Raw genomic sequence first — 10498 nt, 5'->3', positions numbered from 1 at the left:
TTTATGTAATTCTCCTTTTTAGCTATGGAATTGGAGGAAGAAAAGAGGAACTAATATTTATCTATCATAAATCGTTATGGTTTAGGTATGAAGTATCTCCCAAAAGCTCATGTGTGAGGCAATGCAAGAAAATTTAGAGGTGGAATAATGAGTTATGAGAGCCTTCATTCTAATCAATGCATTAATCCCCTGGTGGGAATTAACTGGGCAGTAACTGTAGGCAGGTAGGGGGTGACTGGAGGAGGTGGGTCATTGAGGGTATGCCTTTTACATTTTCGATGGTGAGGGGAATCCCTGTTTCCTGGTTGTCATGTCCTGAGCTGCTTTCCTCTGCCACAATGTTCAGCTTCACCTTGTGCACAAAGCAATGGAGGTGGCTGCCTGTGGACTGAGACCTCGAAAACCATGAGCCCCAAATAAACTTTTCTTCCTCTACATTGTTCTGGTCAGGTCTTTAGGTTATAGTGTTGAAAACAGAAACTGTGTCTGTAAGGGTCCGGCAAAATGTCGGAGTAAGAGACCACAAGAGACTGTCTTATGCAACAGCAGAAGGGTGGGTTTATTTGGAGACCAGCATGCTAGGGCTCTCTCTATAGCAAAGAGAGATAGAGCCCTGAGAACCGCTTGAGCAGAGCTTATATACTTTTCTTGGAGAGGGCAGGGAGGGAAGTTCATTGACGGGTCAGGGCGAGTGAGCAGTTTGCCTGCAACTGAGTGAGGGAGTGCATCCTGCAGTTTGGCAGTTGGGGACAGCACATTCTGGGAACAAGATTAGCAAACAGTTCACAGTTGGGGACAACACATCCTGGGAACAAGATTTCAACAGTGTTTTGTTAAGCATATAGAAAAACAGAGTGACAAGTACCTATTTTATTAACCTTTCATGTCCTAGTAGTTTCCAGACTTCACTTTCCTCCAAAATGGAAGTTCTGCAAAGGCCTGGACTTAGTTTTACTCCCTGTATGTGGTGTAGAGGGTAAGGGCTTAGACTCAAAACAGGCTGACACTGACAAGGATTTTTTTTTTTTTTCTTTTGTGCTGGACATTGAATCCAGGGGTGTTCTACCACTGAACTACACCCCCAGCCCCTTTTTATTTTACTTTGAGACAGAGTCTCTATATTACCAAGGCTGGCTTCCAACTTGTAATCAATCTTCCTACCCCAGTATGCTGAGTAGTGGGATTATAGATGTACACCACTATCCTGGGCTCTGTGGCTTTTTAAAGAGCCTAGGCCAACAGTTTTATAGAATGTTGCACATTCTGTTTCTTCATTTTGGGCAATAATAACAACCAGAGGCAATGTGAACTTCTTACTGCCTCAAGTCTGGGATTAATAAGGTTAGTGTCTTTCAAAAATTCATGTGTTTAAGAATTGGTCCCCAACATGATGGTATGGGAAGTGCTGTGGACCTCTAATAGTTGGGGCTTAGCGGGAGGTCTTTAGGTCTTTGGGGCATGTCCTTGAAGGGGATTGGAGGACCCCAGGCTTTGAGCCTCTCTTTGCTTCTTGGCTGGTGATTGAAGTAGTTTGCTCCATCACCTGTTCTCACCACAATGTGTCACCCTGCTGAGAGGCCCAAAGCATCCAGGCCACCCAGTTTTAGACCATAACCTTCCAAATCATGAGCCAAAATAAAACTTAGTGTCTGTCTGCCTGTCTCTCTCTCTTGTGGTGTTGGGGATTGAACTCAAGGCCTCGTACGTGTCAGGCAAGCACTTTATAGCTGAGTTATATCCACAGCCCTTTTAAAAATTGATTTTGAGACAAGGTCTAAGTTGCCCAGGCTGGCCTTCAATCTTCCAAGTAGCTGGGATTACAGGTGTGCACCACCATGCCCAGTTAAAACTTTTCTCTTAGAAAGTTAATTACCGCAGGTATTTTTTAAAAATATATTTTTAGTTGTTGATAGGCCTTTATTTTATGTATTTATTTGTATGCAGTGCTGAGAATTTAACCCAGTGCCTCACACATGCTAGGCAAGCATTCTACTACTGAGCTACAACTCCAGCCCCGCACTACGGGTATTTTGTTACAATAACTCAAAGCTGACTAACACAATGGCAAATCACTATGCTGTAAATTTATTTTCTCCAGTAGAGGTAGAAAGTAATCTTTGATGTGATGATTTGAGACTAGGTGAATATTAATTTCTCTCAATAAACTTTCCCCTAATAGTTTTTGCATCCATTGATAATTTTTTAATAATTCTTGCCTGAAATAAATTATTTATGTTTGGGGATGCTTAAATGTGATTTTTAAGTTATTTTCTTTCTTTTATACTTACTGCAAATCTTCTGCAGAAAAGAACTCTACTTTCCATTCTCTCTGAGTTTCTGTGGACTTACAGATATTAAAAAATTTAGTGTCTATTACCATAATTCTTTTTGATGCTTTTCAAGACCATTCCTGTTTTCTTTAGAGATGACCCAGTAGTTTTTTTGAGAATTCTGATACTCCCAATGGAAACTCAGTTCCCAATGTATATATTTACTCACTTTTATTATCATAAAATATACACATATTAGTTACATAATTGTGCCTATGCCACTAGCAATAACTACTATAGGTAAAAGTTTCCAAGATTTCCCTTTGCAATCATGATTATATTTTTGACCTGAAAGTTTCTTGCTGTGTTAGTGCTCTTCAGAGAGACAGAGCCAACAGAATAGATACAGGTGTTAAGTGGGGTTTTCTTGCGGGGAATTGAATCATGGGATTATGGAGAGCCCCACAACAAGTTGTCTCGGGCTTAGTCAGCAAGGAAGCTGAGGCCAAATTTGGGTCTGTTAACCTAGAGGATTCCTGGTGTAAGTCCAGCAGTCCAAAGGAGTGACATCTGGAGTTGTGGTGTTAAAAGACAGCATGAGGAAGTGTCCCAGCTCTCAGGGAGTGAGAGGAAGTCACTCTCTTGTTCTAAATGGGCATGGGCTGGCTGAATGAATGTGGACAGCAGATCTTCTCAGTCTACCAACTCAGTAGTGTCCTGTGGACACACACCCAGAAATAAGGCTTTACCAACTCTCCAGATATTTCTCAATCCAGTCAAATTGACACTGAAAGTAACCATCACACCTGCTAAAGATATATAGTATATTGAGTTAAAAGTAATTTCAATTACTTTTAAAAAAAATATTTAGTTTTTAGTCGTAGATGGACACAATACCTTTATTTATTTATTTTTATTTTGTGCTGAGGATTGAACCCAGGGCCTTGCATGTTCTAGGTGAGTGCTCTACTACTGAGCTACAACTCTAGCTCTCAAATACTTTTTATATAATCGTGCTATTAATTTGCTGCAAGAGAAGACTCATTTGTTTCAGTATAATTCAATTTTTTATAAAATCCTTTTTGATTTAACTTTTTTGAACATATAAAACATTTATCAGTTTAAAAGCCAATACAACCTGGGCATGGTGGCATACCCTGTAATCCTAACAACTCAGGAGGTTGAGGAAGGAGGATCAGAAGTTGGAGGCCAGCCTTATAAACTTAGTGAGACCATGTCTCAAATAATAAAAAAGGCTGGGGATGTAGCTTAGTAGTAAAGTACCCCTGGGTTTAATCCCCAGTATCCCCCTTCTATTCCCTCCACAACCAAAATTTATTTACTTACCCATTTCTTCAGTATTAGGGATTGAACCCAGGGGCACTGTACTACTGAACTATACACCCAGCCCTTTCAAATTATTTTATTTATTTATTTTTTCCTTTCCAGCCACTCTGGACCTGTAGATTTTTTTCTCCAATATTTTTAAATTGGCATATTATAACTATATATAATAGTGGGATTTGTTGTTATATATTTGTACATGCACATGATATATCAATATAATATGGTTTTAGTTTTATTTTTGAGACAGGGTTTTGTTGAGGCTGGCTTGGAACTTGCAATCCTCCTCTCAGTCTTCTGAATCATTGGGATTACAGATGTGCACTGCCACACCCACTAAAAATATTTATTTTTGATTGTGTGGATAATTATGGGTAAATGTCTTAGTCCCTCAGTGTTTGGATATCCCAAATGAAGATAATCATGGTAACAGTCTCATAGGTCATGGTAATGGTCTCAGGATGGCTAAAAAGTGTTCAGTGAGCCAAAGTTCTCAGCACAGTATCTCATAAATGTCTTTTTTATTCTTGACTATCCATCCTCTACTATTGGGAGCCACTCTGGACAGAAACTATGTGCACATCTGTAAGTCCTGAGTGAATAAGTATTGCTCCCCACAATACATTGGGCTTTACCTCTATCCCATAAGGTAGGTGTGGCTCCAGGAGTGGGCGTCACCAGTGGGTTGAATTATGCCCTTCTGTTCTTTTGTAATCCTATCCCTTTGCCCTATTTGGGATAGAATGTTCCATGGCACCTCTCCTTGTGTGTCCCTATGTAAGAATAAAGAATTCCAGTGGCCCTCTCTCTCTTTCCAGGGACCTCTAAGGTCACAGAGCCATCCCCAGATTTTGAAAAGATACTTTTGTGTGTTTGCGTGCTTTCTTCACGGTTTTCTTTTTTTTAAATTAAAATTTATATATGACAGTGGAATGCATTCCAATTCTTATTACACATGTACAGCATAATTTTTCATATCTCTGGTTTTGTACAAAGTATATTCACACCAATTCGTGTCTTCATACATGTACTTTGGATAATAATGTCCATCACATTCCACTATCATTTCTAACTCATTGCCCCTCCCTCCCCTTCCACCCCTCTTTCTTATCTAGAGTTCATCTAATCCTCCCATGCTCCCCCTCCCTACCCTATGAATCAGCCTCCTTATATCAGAGAAAACATTTGACATTTGTTTTATTGGGATTGGCTAACTTCACTTAGCATTATCTTCTCTAACTCCATCCATTTACCTGCAAATGCCATGATTTTATTCTCTTTTATTGCTGAGTAATATTCCATTGTGTATATATGCTACATTTTTTTTTATCCATTCGTCTATTGAAGGACATCTAGGTTGGCTCCACAGTTTAGCTATTGTGAAATGTGCTACTATAAACATTGATGTGGCTGTGTCCCTGTAGTATGCTGTTTTTAAGTCCTTTGGGTATAGGCTGAGGAGAGGGATAGCTGGGTCAAATGGTGGTTCCATTCCCAATTTTCCAATAAATAGGCCAAGGACCTGAAGAGACACTTCTCAGAAGATTATATACAATGAACCAACAAGTATATGAAAAAAATTTTCATCATTGCTACCAATTAGAGAAATGTAAATCAAAACTAAGATTTAATCTCACTCCAGTCAGAATGGCAGCTATTATGAAGACAAATAACAATAAGTGTTGGCGAGGATGTGGGGAAAAGGCACACTCATACACTGCTGGTGGGACTGCAAATTGGTGCAGCCAATATGGAAAGCAGTATGGAGATTTCTTCGCCATTTTCTTAAGTTACGGTAATAGTCAGATTTTGTGAACCCAGCATAGGTCGCAATACTGGGATAGATGGCAATACTCTACACAAGCATTCATCCTCTTATGTTTCGAGATTCCCTCATTCCCTTTGACAAGTTGGCAAAACCCTCTTTATCTTTAAAAACTCAGCTCAAATCTCACATCTTCTGAGTCTTTAATAAGTCTTTGCCAACTCTTCAGAGAGAAGCAGTCACATCACCACATGTTCCCCCAGGCTATGATGTCATTGACTAAGAAAAGGATTGAGGGTTCAAAGCCTGCAGCCCTCAAGTACTGCCAGCACCTTTTCTTTTCCACTTGAATAGCCTACTTGTTAGACCAACAGCACTGGGCAAGAGAAAAAGGAGTAAGTATTGGGAAAGCATATGGTATTTTACTTAATGTAAAGAAAAATCTTTGGGCTGGGGATGTGGCTCAAGCGGTAGTGTGTTCGCCTGGCATGCGTGCGGCCTGGGTTGGATCCTCAGCACCGCATACAAAGATGTTGTGTCTGCTGAAAATGAAAAAAATATTAAATTCTCTCTCCTCCTCTCTATCTCTTAAAAAAAAAAGAAAAATCTTGAGAAATTGTTGTCATTATGTTATAATTTTAACTAAAAAAATTTTTGTGTGTGTGTGCTAGGAGTGAACCCAGGGCCTGCACATGCTAAGCAAATGCTGTACTATTGAGTTGAAATCTGACTCCATTTTAATTTAATTTAATGAAACATTTAAACTTTCCCCTAAGTATACGATATGAGTCTTTGTGATTTGAATAATCTTGCCACTCTTTCTTGTTGGGTAACCCTGTCTTCATGTAGCGTTGCCAAAGTTGAATTTTAAGTTTGATTACACAGAGATTATGAAAGCTTGTGGGGCAGGGACTGTGTGTCCTGTCAAAAATCAATATATGTTGCTTATGTAGGGAAAATCCCAAAGCAACATGGGTGGGCTGGATTCATCATGATGGGACAGAAGGTCACTTGTTATGTCTCTTTCCCATAAATATTTCATATATTTAGTCATAGGTGCATTACCTATGCTCACTAGGAAACAGAACTAGATCAAGATTGATCTTGATCAATCCAAAAGGTCACCACCCTTGCCAAGTAACGTGGAAATGCTCAAATAGGCACAAGGTGGCAGCAGAGGAGCAGAAATGAATAGTTTTGTTGCTTCTGAGCAAACCAGGCCACAGATGAGAGATTTAGGGCCCCAGGGTGATATGTTTAGCACTGCGTATGAATAATGTCAGAGAAGTTATCTTTAGGACTGAGAACAAGAGAGAATTCAATCCATATACTTTAAATAATGAGTATAGGAGAAAACAAAATGTAAACTGATGAATGAACATACACTTAACTTTCAGACCTTGGTCGGTTAAGAGGGAGGGAGATGTAGACTGCAGAAGGAAAGAGGATGACAGTAGGCCCCCCTCAGGCTCCAGGTGCAGTGAGGACTCGGCAGGGGATGGATCTCCTTAGTTAAGAGCACAATCTTTGGTTCAAATCCCAGTCCTACCATTTATTCTCAATGACTATTCAGCCTTAAATACTGAGAATGCCCCAAACGTATTGAGTTTTACTGTGTGCCAGGCCATCGTTCTAAAGTATTTTATACGTATTTTCTTATATAATTCTCACAAAACCCCCAGAGTGATTAAATTATCATAATTTATTTAGTTAAACAATTTTTCTAAGGCCAGCCACCTAATAAACATTTAACTCAAGGAACTAGGAACTAGGAATTCAGAGCTCGGAGCTCAAGATCTTACTACTGCCATGGCTGTCTTGATTATGAACAGGTAATAATTGTGTTCATCCAAAAAGCTGTTGGAAAGAGATAAGGGATGCCTGTACTATAGTTGGTGTTATGAAATGAATCACATCCTCTCAAAATTTTCTTTTAATGTCCTAACCCCCAATGTGATCATATTTGGAGATAGGGTCTCTAAGGAAGTAATGAGTTTCCAAAGATGAGCCCTAATCCAAAGGACTGGTGTCCATATAAGATGAGGAAGAGACACCAGAACTTGGGAAGAGGCTCTGTGAGGACATTTCCAGGAGGTGGCAGTCTGCAAGCCAGGAAGAGAGCCCTCACCAGAGACCAACCCTGACGGCACCTTGATCTTGGACTTGGAGCTTCAGGAACTGAGAGAATATTTTCTGTTGTTAAGCCACCTGGTGCATGGTATTTTGTTGTGACAGCTCAAGCTGACTAATGCAGTTTGTGGTCAGGAAATGTAGCTATTCTTGCCTGTGACCTTGTTTTCCATTGCTTTGTTACTACAAATGATACTCCTAGAAAGGTCTCCAACTCTCACCATCCCAGTCCTTCCTCCCTCAGCCCATTTTCTGATTTCAGCAGACATTTTCTATTTGTTTACTCAGGGTCATGCCCTATGCATGGTATTCTGAGGTGGAAGAGAAATCAGATATGCTCTCTGCCCCCATGGAATTCTTAGTTTGATGCATGTGGTAGGTGGTCGGTGGGATGAGAAGAGAAAAGACACAGAAACAGACTTGAGAGAATATGACAGATACCCTGCCACAGGGGCATACAGAGGACGTAGAAGGGCGGATACTCAGAGTTTGCATTGGATAAGACCCTTTCCCTTGCACAGTGTTCCCCTCGACAATCTGGGGCTAATGGAGAAAAGCTTAAATTGTTACGGATCACATGTTATGTTTCCCTCTCCAAATTCATATGTTGCAGCCCTCACCCCAAATGTGATGGTATCAGGTGGGGAGGTCTTTGGCAGGCAAGCAGGTTTGAATGAGGTTATGAGGATAGAGCCCCCAGGATTGAATTAGTGCTCTTTTAAGACAAGGAAGAGATGCTAGAGCTTCATCTTTCCACAACATGAGGGTATAGCAAGAAGGCTGCAGACCATGATGTGGGCCTTCACCCACAACTGTATCTGTAGGCACCTTAATTTTAGATTTCCAAGTCTCTAGATCTGTAAGATGTAAGTGTCTATTGGTTAAGTCACCCAGTCTATGGTATTTTGTGATAACAGCCTGCAGTCAGTTACTAGTTCCTAGTAATTTCTATAAATTCAAAAGAGAAGATCTATAACATCTCAATTGTAAATCAAGTGAGAGTTGGTAAGAGTCACAGAACCTTCTCCTCATGAGAAACTTTGCTGTCCATCTTTTGCATAGGCATATATTTCCTACAGCCTTCATGTTATCTCTGAATACTTTATGGCCAGGTTGGCCTTTCCCAAGACAAGGTTACCACCTCTCTTTTGGCAATCTTGGGTTGTTTGTTTTTTACATGATTCAGGGCTTCCATCAAAATGCTTATTCAAAATGTAGTCCTAGCGAGGCTGTGGCACATGCCCATAATCCCAATGATCTGGGAGGCTAAGGCAAGAGGATTATAAGTTCCAGGTCAGCTTGGACAATTTAGTAAAGCCCTCAGCAACTTAGGAGACCTTGTCTCAAAATGAAAAATAGAAAGAAGGACTGGGTGCTAAAGGACTGGGGACCGAACATATGGTCCAATTCCCAGTTCAAAAACCAAAGAACCAAGTCCCTGCTCTCACCCAGATCCACTGATGATGAAAGTTCAGGGGTAAGGGACAGAATATGTGTTTTATCTGAGCATTTCAATTATTCATAAATTCTAATCCATAGCAAGTAGATCTGGGATAAGAATGGGCTGAGGTGGGGGGTGGGTTCACTATTCCTCTTTTATGCCTAGGCATGGATATGTGCTCAAATATCAGTCCTACCACTTCCTAGCTTGGAGCTGTGGGAAAGTGGCCTCACCAAGCTGGGGATGGCATAAGGAAGGCCAAGTATGTGTGGGGGGGTGTTAAGAGGTGATTAGATCATTAAGTGGGATTTCTGCCTTTCTCACAGGACTGGGTTAATTCTCAAGGTAGTGAGAGAGTGCTAGCTCTCCTGAACTGGATTACTTGCCACAAGAGTGGGCTGTTATAAAGCAAGCCTGCCCCTTATGTTTTTGTCTCTTCTTCATGCAACTGCTTGCCCCTCAGACGTCTGCCAGGTAATGAAACAGCACACAGGATACAAGGAATGCCAAGCCAACGCAGCCTGCGCTGACTTCTGTCTTCCATTGTGCCTTCTGAGGTCAAAGCTTGCTCGACTCCATGAGGTGTGTGGTGGTGGTCACCTTGGTCCTCATTTTGCCAGCTGTGGGTTGTTCTGTGGTCCTGGAAGAGGAGAAGGGGCAGTGGAGTGTGCGTGTGAAGTCTCTTTCCCACAGAGGGGCATGTCATTGGTTTTGTTCACCTCTTCCTTCTAACAGCCACTACTTCTGCCAGTTTCAGTTTCCCTCCCCATAAGAGAAAGTGTCCCAACTTAGTCTGGATGTGCGTGTGGGAGTGACTTCAAAGTCTCCAAAGAAGGCGGCCAAGAGAGGACTCAGAGTCTCTATAATGAGAAAGTAGATTTGATTGAGAGGCAGGAAAGGGAAGTCCCAACTCTTAACTTCTAGGAGCTCCCAGTCCATGACTAACTCACATTCTCAAAGAATCCTAGGTAGATCAGCATAGGTTTGAGGGCAGAAACATGCTCAGAATACCAATATAAATTCCTCAAAGCAAACAGAAAAGAAAGTATATATTGATAGATAAATTTTCAGGACTTAGAAGGGGGGGAGGAGAGAGAGAGAGAGAGAGAGAGAGAGAGAGAGAGAGAGAGAGAGAGAGAGAGAAAGAGAGAGAGAGAGAGAGAGACACTGCACTGGAGGAAAAGACAAATATCGGAAATAGTGAAGGGAGCTGCCTCAGTTTGTTTTTATTGTGTAACACACCAGTCTTAGTGTTTTCTCTTGCTATCACAGAATACATGAGACTAGGTAATTTATAAGGAAAAAGGGATTTATTTGGGCTCATACTTCTGGATTCCAAGAGGTCGAATATCAGGTGACCAAATCTGTGATGAATTTGTGATGCTTTATAACATGAAAGAAGTATGAGGGGCCAGAAGGTACATGCAGAGGAGATAAAATACATGCTTTATAACATTCTACCCTTGTGGTAAGTAATTCAGTTCCATGGGAGCTCAAACTCTCTCACTATCTTGAAAATCAACCCAGTCCTGTGAGAAAGGCATTAAT

This window comes from Ictidomys tridecemlineatus, chromosome 4 (genome assembly GCF_052094955.1).
Source record: "Ictidomys tridecemlineatus isolate mIctTri1 chromosome 4, mIctTri1.hap1, whole genome shotgun sequence".
Classification (NCBI taxonomy): domain Eukaryota; kingdom Metazoa; phylum Chordata; class Mammalia; order Rodentia; family Sciuridae; genus Ictidomys; species Ictidomys tridecemlineatus.
The sequence above is the reverse complement of the archived record's forward strand: the minus strand, read 5'-3'. Positions refer to the sequence as shown.